General features: G+C 45.7%; 2 long non-coding RNA genes across 9 annotated transcripts in view; both read left to right on the top strand.

Annotated features, from left to right (window-relative positions):
• LOC309643390 overlaps nt 1–23,617 on the top strand; it is a 2,123,356-nt gene that overhangs the window by 2,084,744 nt on the left and 14,995 nt on the right. The window lies entirely within an intron of this gene.
• On the top strand, nt 14,741–22,059 carry LOC309643732. Its single transcript, XR_014254039.1, has 3 exons — nt 14,741–14,793; nt 18,887–18,903; nt 21,998–22,059. It is a non-coding gene; the product is annotated as an uncharacterized lncRNA (long non-coding RNA).

The raw sequence follows: 23,617 nt of genomic DNA, 5'->3' as shown, positions 1-23,617 counted from the left end.
TGAAAAAGGCATTGTGGTGAGTCGCATTATGCACCCGAGCGTAAGGAGCAGATATCTGCCACCAGCCCAGCTTGGCCTGGATTGCCTCTGTGTTAGTTCCCCTGGTTAGTGCTTTTCTCCCTAACCACTCTTGTGACTGTGATAATGTGAGTTAAGGGCTGAGTTGCTAGTGATTTATGTGTGAGGTAGGCTGGTTTGAGGGAGGAAATCTATGGACCTAGTCATTTTCCTTGGTGGTAAGCTTTCAGGGGTGCAAAGATCGATCTTCCTGGGGACTTTTCTGGTACCAGGAAGATATCGCATAGATGGGACCTCCAAAGACACACATTTAATTTTTAGGCCTGTTGTTCCTATTATGGGATGTGAGTTTCTTCACTGATGGGGATGCTGCTTATCTGAGAAGAAACTGTGAAAGGTGGTGTAGTATAGAGGTGTGGCTTAAGCTTTTAAGTTTTCTTCAAGGTTTTTCCCCTAAGCTTCATACTTCAGACGGCCTACTTACATGAGACTAGTATGTGATGTCAGGCTAACAACTTCCTAAATACCTGCAAGCCAGATCAGTGTCTCTTTTCTCTATATTCCCATGGAAATCAAGGGTCCCGCCGAATTTTCCATCGAAACAGTTGATTTGTGCTGTCTCTAGGAATTCTACAGGGCGTACCGTTGCTTCCTAACCGGTGTCATTTGGGAGATCGATCCCCCTCTGTACGTTCAAATGATTAATTTTGAGACTCTGCTCATGTGTGCAGTAAACCCTTTAATTCCCTAAGACCTTCCTTTCCTCCATCTCATACCCCATGAAGCCCGCTTCAGTTTATCTCCTGAATTTCTTTGGAATCTGTCAGCTCTCTCTCAACATCCTAATACTGAACTTGCCTGTCTGTTGCGATTAGGTCCTAACTAGTGTCCATATATCTTGTTTCCCTCCAATCCATTCTTCACACAAGAAACCTTCAAAGCAAGTTGGAACATTGCTCATAAACATCGCTCACAAACATTGTTTTGAGAATAGAAAACACACTGGTGGCCTTTAAGACTCTGCGTGCTCTAGAATCCTCTCTGCTTCTCTAGCCCCATCTTGTGCCACGTTTGCCCTCACTTTCTATGCTTCAGATACACTGAATTAACCTTAGTTCTCACTCATCTGACAGAAGTCAGTTGAGAAATTATTTTTCACTGTGATTCCTAGCATTAAGGAATTTGATGATCAGGTTTTGTATGAGGACTAAAACTAAACTGGGAAGTGGAAGAATTGCGTTTCAACTGTTTCAGTCAACACGCATGTAATAATGATACCTAAGTATTGAACACCGGGCTAGGTTTCATGAGGGATACAGAAGTTCTGGCCATCTCTGGTTTTGGGTATCCCTTATTTGTTGAGACCTTTGCGTTGTTTGGTTGCCTTTTGTCTGTTTTCCAGATGGGAAAACAGGAACAAGGGAAGTATAGGTTATTACTAGGTGGGGTTGAACAAGTGGAGCAGCAAACTGCAAAGCAGAAAGAAGAGGGACGTACTATAGAGGGATGTGATTTCCATTTTCAAGGCGCCTGCGTCCTGTGCAGGGAGACAGCCTAACATAAAATGTGCCTAACAAAAGATCTGTTGACTTCTTACTAAAAATCTCCAGTTCATATAACCCAGGGGTTTATACCTTCTCCTTTAAAAGTTCTATTCCTGGGACTTCCCTGGTGGTCCAGTGGTGAAGACTCTGCGCTTCCAATGCAGCAGGCGTGGGTTCAATCCCTGGTTGGGGAGCTAAGATCCCACATGCTGCGCAGCCAAAGAAATTTTTTTCAAAAGTTATACTCCTGTGTTGTTGAATTTAGTGGTTTAGATTTTGTTTGAATGTTAAGAAGATTTCAGTTTATTTACCAGGAACAAACAAAACATAATGTAAAAATAGTTTCCCAGAAACGATTTCCATCGTTCTCTTCTTCCCTTTCTCCCGCAGACTGGTGTTTCATCTTGACAAGTTCTCTGAAGTTCTCTGTCATTCCATAGGAAAGCTGTCTGGCTTGGAGGTTGCAATCCCAGGGAATTTTTCATCAGCGGGGAAGTCTCCATCACTACAGAGGAATCAAGGGAGAAGTCAGTCCCGGGTAAGTGAGATGCTCCCCCTAAACACCAACACAGCAGTCGTGTACCTTTCAAGGGGTTCAGGGGCAAGATGGGCAAGGCATTTCTACTAACTCTTCTTAAGGATCATGGACAGTGTGCCCTATGCTACGAGGTAAGCGGTGACTGTTGTAATTCTTACTGGTGATCATTTCATGTCACTGATCCTTGGCTCTCTTTGTATCTCATAGGACTGTTGTAAGTCCAATACAAAATGAGTCTTCTTTTTAAAAAACTGAAATGTTTTACAAAGCCTAGCATTCTCATAGAGAGTCCTTTGAATTCTCCCCACTTTCCCGAGAGGCTAAGAACACTTCACACCATGAACTAGGAGAGGGGGTAGAGCCCTTTCTGATGAAATATAGAAACAAAGACAGAGTCTTAGCCTGCTTGCTCTCTGGACAGGATCTCGGACCACAAGGTCTTAAATCCTGGTATAAATGACGGAAGTGAGGACAGTTCAACTGGCACTCTCATAACAAGAGTTCTGAAACACCTTCCAAAGAGACTGTAGCAGTAGACGAGGGAAGGGAGTGCTACAGTGTGGTAGTACAGGGGGAATGCTCGGCTACAGCAGTGAAAAATGTGGTACCTATTGGTGTGCTCTTGGGGTTCTTGTACATGTAGCATAGATGACCTTTACAGTGTCCCTCCCACCTTCCCACCTGCATTAGGTGTTCTGTTTTTTTGTTTGTTTTTTTTTTTTAATTTACGTTTATTGATTGATTGATTGATTGAACTTATTTATTCTACGTATTTATTTTTTTGGCTGCACTGGGTCCTCATTGGTGTGCACGGGCTTTCTCTAGTTGCGGCTAGCGGGGTCTACTCTTGGTTGCGGTGTGCGGGCTTCTCATCGCGGTGGCCTCTCTTGTTGCGGAGCATGGGCTGTAGGCGCGTGGGCTTCGGTAGTTGCGGCTCACGGGCTCTGGAATGCAGGCTCAGTCGTTGTGGCACATGCGCTTAGTTGCTGCACGGCATGTGGGATCTTCGCAGACCGGGGCTCGAAGCCGTGTCCCCTGCATTGGCAGGCGCCACCAGGGAAGCCCTAGCTGTTCTTATATAGAGTCTAAAAACAGAGAGCACTGAGAGAAGGTAGTGGTTATTAAAGGCTCAGGATCTAAATTCTACCTGTCTCTACACCCCTTCCCAGCTGTCGATTTGACCCCGTTTGTGAATGCCGACCTCATTCTTCAACTTTCTCTGCCGTTTGTGTACTCACCTTGAAAACTTGTTTCTGTGATGCGTTGAGCAGACACAGGGTGGCAGATTGCAGAGGTGGAAGCTGGTGGTCGGATATTTGTGGGCTGAATCTCCTTCAGTCCCATTCCCATTTCTGGTTGCGCAGAGGCCCTACTTCCTGTGTATGACGCGGAGCCATAGGATTGCGGGCAGGAGCCAAGTTCTCCATACAGTGAAGACCCCAGTGTGCCTTGGTTATAGTAATATACCTGGCTTCCTTCCTGGTAGGGAAGTGACAGGCGGCTATGCCCCTGATTTGTTCGTGGGCCTCCTGATACAGCAGTTCCCTTGGCTCTGGCCCTGTCGTCAGCTGCCCCTAGGAGGACTCTGAGCCCTAGCCACTTCTCTCGTAGATTTGCCTATTCCCCCACTATAATCACACCTGAATAAGGCAACTCAAACCTTTCAGAGATGTGTCGTGAACCTCTTGTTTTCTGAAATACCTATCTGGTGGTTGTGAGACTTAAGGCCAACCTCCCCGAGAGACTTTGTTTCTATTTCTCCTAGTAAACCTAGACTCATCTCCTGTCACCTTCAACTCTACTCCAATTGTGTTCTTTCAACCCAGACCCCTGACCCTGCTTTTTACTTCTGCCATTTCATCCTCACTCCTGCTTCCTTTCCTAAATCCATACGTCTCTTTTGGCCTTCCTAGCCCTGGGCCAAGTTCCTTCCTCTTTCCTCAGTTTTTACCCCTTTCCTTCATTCTCCCATCCAACTTTCAGGCCTTCCTTTCTCACGCCCCAGTTAGCAGCATCTCAAAATTCGAAAGGTTTATTACTCATCTATTAATTCTATTCCATTTACTTATTCGGTTCTATACCTATCTTACCTATGTATGGAAGAACCGCTGGTAGCCAAGGTGGCAGCAAGAATCCTAGCAGCTGTCACCTGACGTATCCGTAGTAGTCAGCAATTTCCATTTCTTTGTCCCTCTGGGTGAAAAATTGCAGCTTCCCCGAAGAGGTGTATCTGGCAGCATTCTCCCGTTGTTGTTGAGCCCGCCTCTTCATGGCCTCTCGCTCTGGCCTCTGCTCTTGTTCGATGGGCTTTGACATGACTGGCTCAGGCACGTTGGGTTCCCTCCATGGAACTCGTTGCTTGCTGAAGTCTTGGAGTAGAAGTTGGGTTTGGAGCTTGGGTGGGGACTGGCGCTTAGTCACAGCAGGGGGAACAGGCTCGCGCTGGAGAGAAGCGCCAGATGAAGTTTTGTAGGGTGCAGGCCTAGGAGCAGCAGGCTGAGGGACACGAGGCTGGGTATGGTTGGTCCAAGCCGGTTGGGTTGGGTTGGCCACAGTTGGCTGAGCTGGTTTGGCGGGACCTGGCAAAGAGGCAGGAGCTGGCTGGGATGAATTGACTGCAGCAGGTTGAGCTGAGTCAGTAGAACCAGGCTGGGCACGGTAAGCCACAGCAGGCCGATGTGAGGCCAGAGACTGTGGCCTCCGAGGAGCGGGTCGAGCTTGAGGCTTGTCCCAGGCAGAAAAAGGCAGAGGTATCAACTTGACCTTCCCAGGAGGAGGCCGCTCACACTGGGATGGAGATGGACACTCTGTTTCAGCACTGCTGTCTGCTTTCTGGGCTTGGACTTGCGTTTTCTCAGGCCTCTTACCCTCACGTGGGGTATGCCGCCGTGGCTGGATCGCTGGGGGTGGCTGGGGGTCTTTGGGGTTGCTTGAATTTCCCAAGAGCCGACAGGAAGAGAGCCCAGTTTTCGTCTCATTCTTCTTCCCCAGCGCATGAAGAACCTTCACAGACTCCAGCATGCGCACGCCAAGGGAGGTTCGAGGCTTTTGAAAGCTCTCTTGGCGAAGCTCAGTTTGGTGTTCCTTTCGCTTCGTGTTGGGGATTGCTGGCTTGTCTTCTGCCTTGACTTTGTTCCCTGACTGCTTGTTCTCTTCAGCCTTGTTTCTTCCTCTGGTCCTTTTGGTCTTTTCCTGCCCATGGCTCTCAGTTTTGCTGATCTTTCCGGATGCAGCTTTCTGAGGTTTGCCTTGAGAGTGCTTGGCCGTGTTCGCAGGAGCCCTGTCACTGACTGCAGCAGTGCATATAACCGCTTCTCCCCCTAACAGGCACTCTGGATCCTTTGGCTGGATTTTGGCCTTGGGAGCACCACCGATAGGCTCAGAGGCTTTCTGTTTGTTCTTCCTGGGTTGATCAGAGGGAACCTTTACGACACTTGGCTTTTCCTGCACCTGATTCACCTTAATGGCTCTGGTGTCTTCAGCTTTGATCACGTTGGGACCTTGGGATCGATCAAGATCTTTCCAAGAATTAAAGAGCTGGGGAAGGTGAATATCCTCCGCCAGTGTAGTAATGTCTGCAAGACCACTGCTAGGTTCAGTCCCATTTTCAAGTGTCCCTAGGTCCTGACGACTCAGGCTGTTCTCTCCCAGATCAGCATTTTCAGAACCAGGCTGCTCCTCTTGGCTGAGGGGATCGGTGCAGGCCAGCGGCTGGGGAATATCAGGGATTCCTAAAGGGAGTAGTGGAGGATCTTGGTTTTCTATTGGGATCTGGTAGGCCTCCAGAGGCTTTGACAGCTTGGTTTTGATATCCTCCACGTTCTTACTCTCTGTTTGTCCCTGGCTTGGAGCTGGAGGCAGGGCCAGGAGACGCCTGGCACTCTGGACTGGAGCTGTCACTGAAATGTCCCCAAGTTCAGATGGTGGGTTACTCTCAAGTATGTGACTGTTTCTGCTACTGCAGGACTTGGGGAGTTCTTGAGTTTGTGTCACACAAAACGTCTGGCTTGGAGGTTGCAATCCCAGGGAATTTTTCATCACCAGGGAAGTCTCCATCACTACAAAGGGATCAAGGGAGAAGTCAGTCCCTGGTAAATGAGATGCTCCCCCTAAACACCAACACAGCAGTCGTGTACCTTTCAAGGGGTTCAGGGGCAAGATGGGCAAGGCATTTCTACTAACTCTTCTTAAGGATCATGGACAGTGCCCTATGCTACGAGGTAAGCGGTGACTGTTGTAATGCTTAACTGGTGATCATTTCATGTCACTGATCCTTGGCTCTCTTTGTATCTCATAGGACTGTTGTAAGTCCAATACAAAATGAGTCTTCTTTTTAAACAACTGAAATGTTTTACAGAGCCTAGCATTCTCATATAGAGTCCTTTCAATTCTCCCCACTTTCCCGAGAGGCTAAGAACACTTCACACCATGAACTAGGAGAGGGGGTAGAGCCCTTTCTGATGAAATACAGAAACAAAGACAGAGTCTTAGCCTGCTTGCTCTCTGGACAGGATCTCGGACCACAAGGTCTTAAATCCTGGTATAAATGACGGAAGTGAGGACACTTCAACTGGCACTCTCATAACAAGAGTTCTGAGACACCTTCCAAAGAGACTGTAGCAGTAGACGAGGGAAGGGAGTGCTACAGTGTGGTAGTACAGGGGGAATGCTCGGCTACAGCAGTGAAAAATGTGGTACCTATTGGTGTGCTCTCGGGGTTCTTGTACATGTAGCATAGATGACCTTTACAGTGTCCCTGCCACCTTCCCACCTGCATTAGGTGTTCTTTTTGTTTTTTTGTTTTTTTGTTTTTTTTTAATTTACGTTTATTTATTGATTGATTGTTTGAACTTATTTATTCTACGTATTTATTTTTTTGGCTGCACAGGGTCTTCATTGCTGTGCACGGGCTTTCTCTAGTTGCGGCTAGCGGGGTCTACTCTTGGTTGCGCTGTGCGGGCTTCTCTTGTTGCGGAGCATGCGCTCTAGGCGCGTGGGCTTCGGTAGTTGCGGCTCACGGGCTCTAGAATGCAGGCTCAGTCGTTGTGGCACATGGGCTTAGTTGCTCCACGGCATGTGGGATCTTCCCAGACCAGGGCTCGAACCCGTGTCCCCCGCATTGCATTGGCAGGCGGATTCTTAACCACGGCGCCACCAGGGAAGCCCTAGGTGTTCTTATATAGAGTCTAAAAACAGAGGGCACTGAGCGAAGGTAGTGGTTACTAAAGGCTCAGGATCTAAATTCTACCTGTCTCTACACCCCTTCCCAGCTGTCGATTTGACCCCATTTGTGAATGCCGACCTCATTCTTCAACTTTCTCTGCCGTTTGTATACTCACCTTGAAAACTTGTTTCTGTGATGCGTTGAGCAGACACAGGGTGGCAGATTGCAGAGGTGGAAGCTGGTGGTCGGATATTTGTGGGCTGAATCTCCTTCAGTCCCATTCCCATTTCTGGTTGCGCAGAGGCCCTACTTCCTGTGTATGACGTGGAGCCATAGGATTGCGGGCAGGAGCCAAGTTCTCCATACAGTGAAGACCCCAGTGTGCCTTGGTTATAGTAATATACCTGGCTTCCTTCCTGGTAGGGAAGTGACAGGCGGCTATGCCCCTGATTTGGAATCTGAGATGGTGCTCCCTGAGCAAGCCTGGCAGAAAGTGATGGATATAGAGGGACCATGTTATTGGCGTCTGAAGTTTTATCATACTGGGCTGCCATAAACATGGAGGAAGCAGCTGCGTGCCGGTCAGTGAGTGCCAGAGTAAAGTCTCCGAGTGAAGAGGAATTCTTTTCAGTGCTTCCTGTGATGTCCCACTCAAGAACACCTGGATAGGAAGGAGCTGAAGTGGAGATCTGGCTGTGGTCAGTAACTCCAGATAACATAGTCGTGCTAGAATGTTGGTAAAGGTAGGCACTACCCATGAGTGTCTGGAAAGAGGTACCGGTAGCCGATGCCGAACTGACGGCAGGGGCAGAGACTCTGGAGAAGTTGCAGACACTTCGTGTTAGGGAAGTTGCATTGCTCACCACAGGAAGAGAATGCTGCAGAGAATTTAGAGTTCCAAGTAGAGATGGATTTTGGAAATTTTCTGTAAGAACAAGAGGGTCATGAAAAACTCAGGGAGGTTGAGAAATTCTCACTACGTTTGAGGAACAGCATTATCTTAAGGTTCTTGCTCTCAGGACACCTCTACTATCGACCCTTCCTGAGAAACCCAAAATCAGACAGTTAATGATGGCTGTAAGGACTGAGCAGTTTTCCACTCTTCTGTATTAACTGCCTGTGCTCCCATCTTGGGCACAGATGGGCAGAAGAGCCAAGTGGTATGGTTCAGACATTGTTCCCTAGGCTGGAAGCAACCTTCTCCCTGCCCTGTCTTTCCCTTCAGCCTGCACTCGTATTGACTTCTATGCTATTTCCTAGACTGGAAGCATTTTAGAACTAGGAGGCCCTTAGAGAACTTTCTCTTTTTTCAGTCTCATTTCACGAGTAAGGAAACTGAGGCTCAGAGAGGTCGGGTTGACTTGTTCAGGTTCTCTCATCATGTTAGTGTCATTACCAGGTTTCAGAACCTAAGTATCCTGACTTCCTTGCCAGGACTCCACTCTGAGCATGATAGTGCCAGAAAGCAGGAGAAATAGAACTTATAATATAAGCATTTTTTTTGTCCATTAGAAAACAGTACGGCCATTACCATTGTCATCTTCAGTGTCTCCCTTTGCTTGTGCAGTTCCCACGCTATTACCTAGAGTTGACGTATAGCTCAGTCCAACTGGTGAACTGAAAGAGTCATTTTTGCCCTCTTCAAGCCTGGTTTCTCATCCTACCTCAAAATGATTACCCGAAAGTGGATTTCTTAAGTGCTTTTGGAAAGAGAAAAGTTATCTGATTACTTCAGATTACTCATCTATAAAGTGGTTATAACACCACCACCAATAATAATAGCAGTAATAATTAATAGATGAATAAGCTGATCTATTGCGTATGATTTATATGGAGGAAGATACAATAAGTTCTAGAAAGACAAAGAAAAATCATGAAAAACATGTTACGTAACGAAAAAGAAATCCATAGATATTAATGAAAACTGGGGTATGTGGGCAAGTATCAAAGCCTAATGAATTTACTAACAAATGACATTCTGTACCATACATGCAATATTATGAAAGTGAATTTTGCCCACTCTATTTTAGTGAATACTATTAACCAAAAAACACGATGGAGGTGATAGAGGTGAATGAATTCCTAGCCAATGTATACAGACACAGACGATAAATCAGTAAAAAATGCATAACAAGCAACAGAATGCAACAAATGTGAATGTATAGGTAGCCACAACATATATAGACAAGTATTTCAATGAAAACCGGTACAAAGCAGACAGCAAAATAGTAAGTGTAAAAGAGTTTCATTATTGTGCTCATTCATATTTTTACCCAGCAAGTAACAGGTATTAAGCCTAGGAGAAATATATCTTTCCATGAATATAACTCATATAATAAGCAGAAAGGAAGCTTAAAAAGTATCAAGAAGGTTTTTGTATTTATCCTAGAACTTAGAATCATCTTCCACATCCAAGAAGATGACATCCCAAGACCTCAAAAAACCATCATCCCTAGAATCCAATTAAAAAAGATTTTCAAATGTAAGAAAATCCAAAGGACTCCACAACATTGTTTTAGATAAATGTGGATGTTTGTGTTTTCTTTTTTTCTTTTGCCGCGCCGCGTGGCCCTGGCCGTGAAAGCACCGAGTCCTAAGCGCTGGACCGCCAGGGAATTCCCTAAATGGGGAATTAGAGATGTGGGGCTTGACTTTTTCTTTTTCTTCTCCGGTAGCTAAGATCTACAAGCGAACGATGGCTGTTGATCAATGTGCTCTCTGTGTTAGGAAGGAAATAACTGTAAAAATTGAAAAGCAACCTTGCCTTAGAAGCTACATATCACACAAAGGAAATAGTCCTTCTGATTCAATGTAGAAGATATCATTTAAAATGTTTAATTGGTCAAATGTCTACCTAGTTTAAAAATTAGAAAGAATAGAACACTGAAAAGCAGCCCCCTAGATAACCACTTTGGTTTCTGGTTTCTAGGAAGCATCATTTCTAAAACATACTTCTAAAATGTTTCTATTCCAAACTGTCAAGTGCCAGCTGTATTCAGAGAGGCAATAAAAGAAAGAAAACGGAGTATGACTTTTCTGATAGGCTGCCCTTCCTGGTGATCCCCTGTTCTGGCCTTACTTTCCTTCTTAGTCTGTTAATGTAAGGATTTGCTACCATCAGCTTTGTTTTGCCCTGCTCTGAGCAGATTTCCCTCTGTGCTGTTTCTGCTTTAATTTAAAATCTTTGGCTCCCATCAACATTCCATGGCAAACTGCCTCTTTCTTGAGAGCTCCTCTATGCTTTCCCTCTTCATTCTTATATTTTTTTCCCATCTCTTGGTTCCTGTTGGCCTGTGCTAATGAAAACAATCCTAAACTTGCTTACGTTTGACTCTGTGCCTCCCTATATAGCCCAGTACTCTCCATCCTCTCTCCCTATTCTCTCTTTTCAACTAGTCGAAATACTAGTGGAGGGAGACCATTGGAGATGAAACATCTTGGTATATATCGCTAGTTTTCTGTGTCACCTGGCTTTTCTATGTTTCTGTTGAAACACTCTTTTGAGAAGTCTCTGATTTCATTTTCTACATGGGTACCCTTTAAGGCTCAATATTGGAAAAGAAGGGGATCAGAGTGATCAACCCAATGTGGTATCCTAACGTAACAGATAAGGAAAGCAGCAGGCTTTGTGAGGCAGTCAGTGATTTGTCCAAAGTCACACAGACAGTAAACGTCAAAGTCAAAGCTGAAATTAGGTCTCCAGACTTGTAGTTCAATACTTTCCCTCATTATTCCACGCTATTTTGAATCTCCTCCTCAATTTAGGGGCAAAAGAAATCGAACGCAAAACTTTCCAAAGTTTCTTTTCTTACCTGACATGGTCAGAGAAGAGGAGACATCAACTGCAGGTACAAGGGATGAGGAGACAACACTAGAGGATGTCTGAGTGGCTGCAGCTGAACGGCGCACGTGTCCAGTACAAAGGTCACTGGTTACTGGTCCAAACGGCTCCACGGAAACCCCAAGACCTCTACCAAGTGGTAGTAGGTTTGGTAGGAGAGTGATGTCACAAAGCAGGCAGTTGAAAGGTATGAGCTAGCCAATAGGGAGGTCCGATCCCCAACAGGAGGGCGGGCTTGGGTGAAGAGAGCGTAGGAGAGCTAAAACAACCCCTCAATTTCTGAGCTCTGGGGAGGAAATCCTAGAAGACAGATTTACCTCCCCCAGGCTCTTCCATTAGGGAAATCATTGCAACATTTCTTACAGACGTTCATTAATATAATTAACTAACAGTTACTTATATTCTACAGAGTATTCTATTTTATGTATCATATACTTAGAGCTATATAGATCTTATTTAACTAGTATCCTTAGGAAGGAAAGAGCCATGTAGTTTGAACTATTACAGTTGTAACTTGGTTAAAGAGCAGGGTGAAGTTTGTTGAGTGTACCCTGTGGAGAATGTTGTGGTCCAAGGCTCTTCTCTTTTAGTTTCTTCTCCTTGACTCCTACCTTCCTTGGGCTGGGCTAGGCTGGGGGCCAGGTTGGACTTGCGACTTAACATTTCTCTTCCGCTTTCTTTTTTTTTTTTTTTTTTCTTCCATTATGGGCATTGCTTCTAGGACAAGCCTTGATCTTGCATTGGATGTTCCTTCCTGTCAACTTCCAGCAGCAGGAGTCTTCTTTTCAGTGCTTGATGCTTCACGAAATAGACTCTGCCCATTGGCAGCAAATACCAGAGAGCTAGGAGACAGAGCTGGTTGCAGACCTTTCCTCTTCCAGCCTTTGGTTGCAATTGTTTTGCCCATGATTTGCTAGCTCTAGTTCCTTGGGCCACACAGGTATCCTGCCATCCAGCTCTTTTTATATGTGAGAGACATTCTGAACACTGTCCCTCTTTCTTTGCACAGAAGTATATACAGTGTGGCAGTTACCGTAATCTCCTCCCCCTTGCAAACAGCCCCTCTAGAATCTCGGACCTCTAGGACTCTCTGTCTTGCATGCTTGGGTGCAAGGCCAAGCACAATGAAGAGGAGAATAATTAGAGAAAGAGGAGGACATTGGTGGAGAACTGGGAGCAGGTAAGGTGAAAGGGCACCGGAGAAAAGAGATGCATGTAGGTTTTTTGGTTTCTGTGGGAAACAAGTTGACACACTTGGGCCTCATTTTGTATTAACAGAACAGAGAGTTGTAGATATAAGTAGCTAGATCGTGCAGCAACTGCCATGAAGTCTGTACACTGAAGAGAACAGTCTCACATCTAGTTTTCATTTTGTTTTATGTCATATTACCTTATTTATAGCATTCACTGGTATGTTTGTAGAACGCAGATGTTTTCAAATGCTCTGGTTTTGTCTACATGGTTATTTCCTTGTCCTATTTGTAAGGAATCCAACATTGTAAGACATATTGCATGTTTTTCTCTTGACGATTGTTTACCTTGAAGCGTCATGAACTAACTTGAGCTGTTGGATTTTGTGGAGAAACTTTAAAAAGGGTCTGTGAAAAAGGCATTGTGGTGAGTCGCATTATGCACCCGAGCGTAAGGAGCAGATATCTGCCACCAGCCCAGCTTGGCCTGGATTGCCTCTGTGTTAGTTCCCCTGGTTAGTGCTTTTCTCCCTAACCACTCTTGTGACTGTGATAATGTGAGTTAAGGGCTGAGTTGCTAGTGATTTATGTGTGAGGTAGGCTGGTTTGAGGGAGGAAATCTATGGACCTAGTCATTTTCCTTGGTGGTAAGCTTTCAGGGGTGCAAAGATCGATCTTCCTGGGGACTTTTCTGGTACCAGGAAGATATCGCATAGATGGGACCTCCAAAGACACACATTTAATTTTTAGGCCTGTTGTTCCTATTATGGGATGTGAGTTTCTTCACTGATGGGGATGCTGCTTATCTGAGAAGAAACTGTGAAAGGTGGTGTAGTATAGAGGTGTGGCTTAAGCTTTTAAGTTTTCTTCAAGGTTTTTCCCCTAAGCTTCATACTTCAGACGGCCTACTTACATGAGACTAGTATGTGATGTCAGGCTAACAACTTCCTAAATACCTGCAAGCCAGATCAGTGTCTCTTTTCTCTATATTCCCATGGAAATCAAGGGTCCCTCCGAATTTTCCATCGAAACAGTTGATTTGTGCTGTCTCTAGGAATTCTACAGGGCGTACCGTTGCTTCCTAACCGGTGTCATTTGGGAGATCGATCCCCCTCTGTACGTTCAAATGATTAATTTTGAGACTCTGCTCATGTGTGCAGTAAACCCTTTAATTCCCTAAGACCTTCCTTTCCTCCATCTCATACCCCATGAAGCCCGCTTCAGTTTATCTCCTGAATTTCTTTGGAATCTGTCAGCTCTCCCTCAACATCCTAATACTGAACTTGCCTGTCTGTTGCGATTAGGTCCTAACTAGTGTCCATATATCTTGTTTCCCTCCAATCCATTCTTCACACAAGAAAGCTTCAAAGCAAGTTGGAACATTGCTCATAAACATCGCTCACAAACATTGTTTTGAGAATAGAAAACACACTGGTGGCCTTTAAGACTCTGCGTGCTCTAGAATCCTCTCTGCTTCTCTAGCCCCATCTTGTGCCACGTTTGCCCTCACTTTCTATGCTTCAGATACACTGAATTAACCTTAGTTCTCACTCATCTGACAGAAGTCAGTTGAGAAATTATTTTTCACTGTGATTCCTAGCATTAAGGAATTTGATGATCAGGTTTTGTATGAGGACTAAAACTAAACTGGGAAGTGGAAGAATTGCGTTTCAACTGTTTCAGTCAACACGCATGTATTAATGATACCTAAGTATTGAACACCGGGCTAGGTTTCATGAGGGATACAGAAGTTCTGGCCATCTCTGGTTTTGGGTATCCCTTATTTGTTGAGACCTTTGCGTTGTTTGGTTGCCTTTTGTCTGTTTTCCAGATGGGAAAACAGGAACAAGGGAAGTATAGGTTATTACTAGGTGGGGTTGAACAAGTGGAGCAGCAAACTGCAAAGCAGAAAGAAGAGGGACGTACTATAGAGGGATGTGATTTCCATTTTCAAGGCGCCTGCGTCCTGTGCAGGGAGACAGCCTAACATAAAATGTGCCTAACAAAAGATCTATTGACTTCTTACTAAAAATCTCCAGTTCATATAACCTAGGGGTTTATACCTTCTCCTTTAAAAGTTCTATTCCTGGGACTTCCCTGGTGGTCCAGTGGTGAAGACTCTGCGCTTCCAATGCAGCAGGCGTGGGTTCAATCCCTGGTTGGGGAGCTAAGATCCCACATGCTGCGCAGCCAAAGAAATTTTTTTCAAAAGTTATACTCCTGTGTTGTTGAATTTAGTGGTTTAGATTTTGTTTGAATGTTAAGAAGATTTCAGTTTATTTACCAGGAACAAACAAAACATAATGTAAAAATAGTTTCCCAGAAACGATTTCCATCGTTCTCTTCTTCCCTTTCTCCCACAGACTGACTGGTGTTTCATCTTGACAAGTTCTCTGAAGTTCTCTGTCATTCCATAGGAAAGCGGTCTGGCTTGGAGGTTGCAATCCCAGGGAATTTTTCATCAGCGGGGAAGTCTCCATCACTACAGAGGAATCAAGGTTGAAGTCAGTCCCGGCTAAGTGAGATGCTCCCCCTAAACACCAACACAGCAGTCGTGTACCTTTCAAGGGGTTCAGGGGCAAGATGGGCAAGGCATTTCTACTAACTCTTCTTAAGGATCATGGACAGTGTGCCCTATGCTACGAGGTAAGCGGTGACTGTTGTAATTCTTACTGGTGATCATTTCATGTCACTGATCCTTGGCTCTCTTTGTATCTCATAGGACTGTTGTTAAGTCCAATACAAAATGAGTCTTCTTTTTAAAAAACTGAAATGTTTTACAAAGCCTAGCATTCTCATAGAGAGTCCTTTGAATTCTCCCCACTTTCCCGAGAGGCTAAGAACGCTTCACACCATGAACTAGGAGAGGGGGTAGAGCCCTTTCTGATGAAATATAGAAACAAAGACAGAGTCTTAGCCTGCTTGCTCTCTGGACAGGATCTCGGACCACAAGGTCTTAAATCCTGGTATAAATGACGGAAGTGAGGACACTTCAACTGGCACTCTCATAACAAGAGTTCTGAAACACCTTCCAAAGAGACTGTAGCAGTAGACGAGGGAAGGGAGTGCTACAGTGTGGTAGTACAGGGGGAATGCTCGGCTACAGCAGTGAAAAATGTGGTACCTATTGGTGTGCTCTCGGGGTTCTTGTACATGTAGCATAGATGACCTTTACAGTGTCCCTCCCACCTTCCCACCTGCATTAGGTGTTCTGTTTTTTTGTTTGTTTGTTTGTTTTTAATTTACGTTTATTGATTGATTGATTGATTGAACTTATTTATTCTACGTATTTATTTTTTTGGCTGCACTGGGTCCTCATTGCTGTGCACGGGCTTTCTCTAGTTGCGGCTAGCGGGGTCTACTCTTGGTTGCGGTGTGCGGGCTTCTCATCGCGGTGGCCTCTCTTGTTGCGGAGCATGGGCTGTAGGCGCGTGGGCTTCGGTAGTTGCGGCTCACGGGCTCTGGAATGCAGGCTCAGTCGTTGTGGCACATGCGCTTAGTTGCTGCACGGCATGTGGGATCTTCGCAGACCGGGGCTCGAAGCCGTGTCCCCTGCATTGGCAGGCGCCACCAGGGAAGCCCTAGCTGTTCTTATATAGAGTCTAAAAACAGAGAGCACTGAGAGAAGGTAGTGGTTATTAAAGGCTCAGGATCTAAATTCTACCTGTCTCTACACCCCTTCCCAGCTGTCGATTTGACCCCATTTGTGAATGCCGACCTCATTCTTCAACTTTCTCTGCCGTTTGTATACTCACCTTGAAAACTTGTTTCTGTGATGCATTGAGCAGACACACGGTGGCAGATTGCAGAGGTGGAAGCTGGTGGTCGGATATTTGTGGGCTGAATCTCCTTCAGTCCCATTCCCATTTCTGGTTGCGCAGAGGCCCTACTTCCTGTGTATGACGCGGAGCCATAGGATTGCGGGCAGGAGCCAAGTTCTCCATACAGTGAAGACCCCAGTGTGCCTTGGTTATAGTAATATACCTGGCTTCCTTCCTGGTAGGGAAGTGACAGGCGGCTATGCCCCTGATTTGTTCGTGGGCCTCCTGATACAGCAGTTCCCTTGGCTCTGGCCCTGTCGTCAGCTGCCCCTAGGAGGACTCTGAGCCCTAGCCACTTCTCTGGTAGATTTGCCTATTCCCCCACTATAATCACACCTGAATAAGGCAACTCAAACCTTTCAGAGATGTGTCGTGAACCTCTTGTTTTCTGAAATACCTATCTGGTGGTTGTGAGACTTAAGGCCAACCTCCCCGAGAGACTTTGTTTCTATTTCTCCTAGTAAACCTAGACTCATCTCCTGTCACCTTCAACTCTACTCCAATTGTGTTCTTTCAACCCAGACCCCTGACCCTGCTTTTTACTTCTGCCATTTCATCCTCACTCCTGCTTCCTTTCCTAAATCCATACGTCTCTTTTGGCCTTCCTAGCCCTGGGCCAAGTTCCTTCCTCTTTCCTCAGTTTTTACCCCTTTCCTTCATTCTCCCATCCAACTTTCAGGCCTTCCTTTCTCACGCCCCAGTTAGCAGCATCTCAAAATTCGAAAGGTTTATTACTCATCTATTAATTCTATTCCATTTACTTATTCGGTTCTATACCTATCTTACCTATGTATGGAAGAACCGCTGGTAGCCAAGGTGGCAGCAAGAATCCTAGCAGCTGTCACCTGACGTATCCGTAGTAGTCAGCAATTTCCATTTCTTTGTCCCTCTGGGTGAAAAATTGCAGCTTCCCCGAAGAGGTGTATCTGGCAGCATTCTCCCGTTGTTGTTGAGCCCGCCTCTTCATGGCCTCTCGCTCTGGCCTCTGCTCTTGTTCGATGGGCTTTGACATGACTGGCTCAGGCACGTTGGGTTCCCTCCATGGAACTCGTTGCTTGCTGAAGTCTTGGAGTAGAAGTTGGGTTTGGAGCTTGGGTGGGGACTGGCGCTTAGTCACAGCAGGGGGAACAGGCTCGCGCTGGAGAGAAGCGCCAGATGAAGTTTTGTAGGGTGCAGGCCTAGGAGCAGCAGGCTGAGGGACACGAGGCTGGGTATGGTTGGTCCAAGCCGGTTGGGTTGGGTTGGCCACAGTTGGCTGAGCTGGTTTGGCGGGACCTGGCAAAGAGGCAGGAGCTGGCTGGGATGAATTGACTGCAGCAGGTTGAGCTGAGTCAGTAGAACCAGGCTGGGCACGGTAAGCCACAGCAGGCCGATGTGAGGCCAGAGACTGTGGCCTCCGAGGAGCGGGTCGAGCTTGAGGCTTGTCCCAGGCAGAAAAAGGCAGAGGTATCAACTTGACCTTCCCAGGAGGAGGCCGCTCACACTGGGATGGAGATGGACACTCTGTTTCAGCACTGCTGTCTGCTTTCTGGGCTTGGACTTGCGTTTTCTCAGGCCTCTTACCCTCACGTGGGGTATGCCGCCGTGGCTGGATCGCTGGGGGTGGCTGGGGGTCTTTGGGGTTGCTTGAATTTCCCAAGAGCCGACAGGAAGAGAGCCCAGTTTTCGTCTCATTCTTCTTCCCCAGCGCATGAAGAACCTTCACAGACTCCAGCATGCGCACGCCAAGGGAGGTTCGAGGCTTTTGAAAGCTCTCTTGGCGAAGCTCAGTTTGGTGTTCCTTTCGCTTCGTGTTGGGGATTGCTGGCTTGTCTTCTGCCTTGACTTTGTTCCCTGACTGCTTGTTCTCTTCAGCCTTGTTTCTTCCTCTGGTCCTTTTGGTCTTTTCCTGCCCATGGCTCTCAGTTTTGCTGATCTTTCCGGATGCAGCTTTCTGAGGTTTGCCTTGAGAGTGCTTGGCCGTGTTCGCAGGAGCCCTGTCACTGACTGCAGCAGTGCATATAACCGCTTCTCCCCCTAACAGGCACTCTGGATCCTTTGGCTGGATTTTGGCCTTGGGAGCACCACCGATAGGCTCAGAGGCTTTCTGTTTGTTCTTCCTGGGTTGATCAGAGGGAACCTTTACGACACTTGGCTTTTCCTGCACCTGATTCACCTTAATGGCTCTGGTGTCTTCAGCTTTGATCACGTTGGGACCTTGGGATCGATCAAGATCTTTCCAAGAATTAAAGAGCTGGGGAAGGTGAATATCCTCCGCCAGTGTAGTAATGTCTGCAAGACCACTGCTAGGTTCAGTCCCATTTTCAAGTGTCCCTAGGTCCTGACGACTCAGGCTGTTCTCTCCCAGATCAGCATTTTCAGAACCAGGCTGCTCCTCTTGGCTGAGGGGATCGGTGCAGGCCAGCGGCTGGGGAATATCAGGGATTCCTAAAGGGAGTAGTGGAGGATCTTGGTTTTCTATTGGGATCTGGTAGGCCTCCAGAGGCTTTGACAGCTTGGTTTTGATATCCTCCACGTTCTTACTCTCTGTTTGTCCCTGGCTTGGAGCTGGAGGCAGGGCCAGGAGACGCCTGGCACTCTGGACTGGAGCTGTCACTGAAATGTCCCCAAGTTCAGATGGTGGGTTACTCTCAAGTATGTGACTGTTTCTGCTACTGCAGGACTTGGGGAGTTCTTGAGTTTGTGTCACACAAAACGTCTGGCTTGGAGGTTGCAATCCCAGGGAATTTTTCATCACCAGGGAAGTCTCCATCACTACAAAGGGATCAAGGGAGAAGTCAGTCCCTGGTAAATGAGATGCTCCCCCTAAACACCAACACAGCAGTCGTGTACCTTTCAAGGGGTTCAGGGGCAAGATGGGCAAGGCATTTCTACTAACTCTTCTTAAGGATCATGGACAGTGCCCTATGCTACGAGGTAAGCGGTGACTGTTGTAATGCTTAACTGGTGATCATTTCATGTCACTGATCCTTGGCTCTCTTTGTATCTCATAGGACTGTTGTAAGTCCAATACAAAATGAGTCTTCTTTTTAAACAACTGAAATGTTTTACAGAGCCTAGCATTCTCATATAGAGTCCTTTCAATTCTCCCCACTTTCCCGAGAGGCTAAGAACACTTCACACCATGAACTAGGAGAGGGGGTAGAGCCCTTTCTGATGAAATACAGAAACAAAGACAGAGTCTTAGCCTGCTTGCTCTCTGGACAGGATCTCGGACCACAAGGTCTTAAATCCTGGTATAAATGACGGAAGTGAGGACACTTCAACTGGCACTCTCATAACAAGAGTTCTGAGACACCTTCCAAAGAGACTGTAGCAGTAGACGAGGGAAGGGAGTGCTACAGTGTGGTAGTACAGGGGGAATGCTCGGCTACAGCAGTGAAAAATGTGGTACCTATTGGTGTGCTCTCGGGGTTCTTGTACATGTAGCATAGATGACCTTTACAGTGTCCCTGCCACCTTCCCACCTGCATTAGGTGTTCTTTTTGTTTTTTTGTTTTTTTTAATTTACGTTTATTTATTGATTGATTGTTTGAACTTATTTATTCTACGTATTTATTTTTTTGGCTGCACAGGGTCTTCATTGCTGTGCACGGGCTTTCTCTAGTTGCGGCTAGCGGGGTCTACTCTTGGTTGCGGTGTGCGGGCTTCTCTTGTTGCGGAGCATGCGCTCTAGGCGCGTGGGCTTCGGTAGTTGCGGCTCACGGGCTCTAGAATGCAGGCTCAGTCGTTGTGGCACATGGGCTTAGTTGCTCCACGGCATGTGGGATCTTCCCAGACCAGGGCTCGAACCCGTGTCCCCCGCATTGCATTGGCAGGCGGATTCTTAACCACGGCGCCACCAGGGAAGCCCTAGGTGTTCTTACATAGAGTCTAAAAACAGAGGGCACTGAGCGAAGGTAGTGGTTACTAAAGGCTCAGGATCTAAATTCTACCTGTCTCTACACCCCTTCCCAGCTGTCGATTTGACCCCATTTGTGAATGCCGACCTCATTCTTCAACTTTCTCTGCCGTTTGTATACTCACCTTGAAAACTTGTTTCTGTGATGCGTTGAGCAGACACAGGGTGGCAGATTGCAGAGGTGGAAGCTGGTGGTCGGATATTTGTGGGCTGAATCTCCTTCAGTCCCATTCCCATTTCTGGTTGCGCAGAGGCCCTACTTCCTGTGTATGACGCGGAGCCATAGGATTGCGGGCAGGAGCCAAGTTCTCCATACAGTGAAGACCCCAGTGTGCCTTGGTTATAGTAATATACCTGGCTTCCTTCCTGGTAGGGAAGTGACAGGCGGCTATGCCCCTGATTTGGAATCTGAGATGGTGCTCCCTGAGCAAGCCTGGCAGAAAGTGATGGATATAGAGGGACCATGTTATTGGCGTCTGAAGTTTTATCATACTGGGCTGCCATAAACATGGAGGAAGCAGCTGGGTGCCGGTCAGTGAGTGCCAGAGTAAAGTCTCCGAGTGAAGAGGAATTCTTTTCAGTGCTTCCTGTGATGTCCCACTCAAGAACACCTGGATAGGAAGGAGCTGAAGTGGAGATCTGGCTGTGGTCAGTAACTCCAGATAACATAGTCGTGCTAGAATGTTGGTAAAGGTAGGCACTACCCATGAGTGTCTGGAAAGAGGTACCGGTAGCCGATGCCGAACTGACGGCAGGGGCAGAGACTCTGGAGAAGTTGCAGACACTTCGTGTTAGGGAAGTTGCATTGCTCACCACAGGAAGAGAATGCTGCAGAGAATTTAGAGTTCCAAGTAGAGATGGATTTTGGAAATTTTCTGTAAGAACAAGAGGGTCATGAAAAACTCAGGGAGGTTGAGAAATTCTCACTACGTTTGAGGAACAGCATTATCTTAAGGTTCTTGCTCTCAGGACACCTCTACTATCGACCCTTCCTGAGAAACCCAAAATCAGACAGTTAATGATGGCTGTAAGGACTGAGCAGTTTTCCACTCTTCTGTATTAACTGCCTGTGCTCCCATCTTGGGCACAGATGGGCAGAAGAGCCAAGTGGTATGGTTCAGACATTGTTCCCTAGGCTGGAAGCAACCTTCTCCCTGCCCTGTCTTTCCCTTCAGCCTGCACTCGTATTGACTTCTATGCTATTTCCTAGACTGGAAGCATTTTAGAACTAGGAGGCCCTTAGAGAACTTTCTCTTTTTTCAGTCTCATTTCACGAGTAAGGAAACTGAGGCTCAGAGAGGTCGGGTTGACTTGTTCAGGTTCTCTCATCATGTTAGTGTCATTACCAGGTTTCAGAACCTAAGTATCCTGACTTCCTTGCCAGGACTCCACTCTGAGCATGATAGTGCCAGAAAGCAGGAGAAATAGAACTTATAATATAAGCATTTTTTTTGTCCATTAGAAAACAGTACGGCCATTACCATTGTCATCTTCAGTGTCTCCCTTTGCTTGTGCAGTTCCCACGCTATTACCTAGAGTTGACGTATAGCTCAGTCCAACTGGTGAACTGAAAGAGTCATTTTTGCCCTCTTCAAGCCTGGTTTCTCATCCTACCTCAAAATGATTACCCGAAAGTGGATTTCTTAAGTGCTTTTGGAAAGAGAAAAGTTATCTGATTACTTCAGATTACTCATCTATAAAGTGGTTATAACACCACCACCAATAATAATAGCAGTAATAATTAATAGATGAATAAGCTGATCTATTGCGTATGATTTATATGGAGGAAGATACAATAAGTTCTAGAAAGACAAAGAAAAATCATGAAAAACATGTTACGTAACGAAAAAGAAATCCATAGATATTAATGAAAACTGGGGTATGTGGGCAAGTATCAAAGCCTAATGAATTTACTAACAAATGACATTCTGTACCATACATGCAATATTATGAAAGTGAATTTTGCCCACTCTATTTTAGTGAATACTATTAACCAAAAAACACGATGGAGGTGATAGAGGTGAATGAATTCCTAGCCAATGTATACAGACACAGACGATAAATCAGTAAAAAATGCATAACAAGCAACAGAATGCAACAAATGTGAATGTATAGGTAGCCACAACATATATAGACAAGTATTTCAATGAAAACCGGTACAAAGCAGACAGCAAAATAGTAAGTGTAAAAGAGTTTCATTATTGTGCTCATTCATATTTTTACCCAGCAAGTAACAGGTATTAAGCCTAGGAGAAATATATCTTTCCATGAATATAACTCATATAATAAGCAGAAAGGAAGCTTAAAAAGTATCAAGAAGGTTTTTGTATTTATCCTAGAACTTAGAATCATCTTCCACATCCAAGAAGATGACATCCCAAGACCTCAAAAAACCATCATCCCTAGAATCCAATTAAAAAAGATTTTCAAATGTAAGAAAATCCAAAGGACTCCACAACATTGTTTTAGATAAATGTGGATGTTTGTGTTTTCTTTTTTTCTTTTGCCGCGCCGCGTGGCCCTGGCCGTGAAAGCACCGAGTCCTAAGCGCTGGACCGCCAGGGAATTCCCTAAATGGGGAATTAGAGATGTGGGGCTTGACTTTTTCTTTTTCTTCTCCGGTAGCTAAGATCTACAAGCGAACGATGGCTGTTGATCAATGTGCTCTCTGTGTTAGGAAGGAAATAACTGTAAAAATTGAAAAGCAACCTTGCCTTAGAAGCTACATATCACACAAAGGAAATAGTCCTTCTGATTCAATGTAGAAGATATCATTTAAAATGTTTAATTGGTCAAATGTCTACCTAGTTTAAAAATTAGAAAGAATAGAACACTGAAAAGCAGCCCCCTAGATAACCACTTTGGTTTCTGGTTTCTAGGAAGCATCATTTCTAAAACATACTTCTAAAATGTTTCTATTCCAAACTGTCAAGTGCCAGCTGTATTCAGAGAGGCAATAAAAGAAAGAAAACGGAGTATGACTTTTCTGATAGGCTGCCCTTCCTGGTGATCCCCTGTTCTGGCCTTACTTTCCTTCTTAGTCTGTTAATGTAAGGATTTGCTACCATCAGCTTTGTTTTGCCCTGCTCTGAGCAGATTTCCCTCTGTGCTGTTTCTGCTTTAATTTAAAATCTTTGGCTCCCATCAACATTCCATGGCAAACTGCCTCTTTCTTGAGAGCTCCTCTATGCTTTCCCTCTTCATTCTTATATTTTTTTCCCATCTCTTGGTTCCTGTTGGCCTGTGCTAATGAAAACAATCCTAAACTTGCTTACGTTTGACTCTGTGCCTCCCTATATAGCCCAGTACTCTCCATCCTCTCTCCCTATTCTCTCTTTTCAACTAGTCGAAATACTAGTGGAGGGAGACCATTGGAGATGAAACATCTTGGTATATATCGCTAGTTTTCTGTGTCACCTGGCTTTTCTATGTTTCTGTTGAAACACTCTTTTGAGAAGTCTCTGATTTCATTTTCTACATGGGTACCCTTTAAGGCTCAATATTGGAAAAGAAGGGGATCAGAGTGATCAACCCAATGTGGTATCCTAACGTAACAGATAAGGAAAGCAGCAGGCTTTGTGAGGCAGTCAGTGATTTGTC

This window comes from Balaenoptera physalus (assembly GCF_965194825.1).
Source record: "Balaenoptera physalus genome assembly, chromosome: 15".
In the NCBI taxonomy this organism is placed as follows: Eukaryota; Metazoa; Chordata; class Mammalia; order Artiodactyla; family Balaenopteridae; genus Balaenoptera; species Balaenoptera physalus.
Note: the sequence above shows the minus strand (reverse complement) of the source record. Positions and strands in the feature narration are given on the sequence as shown.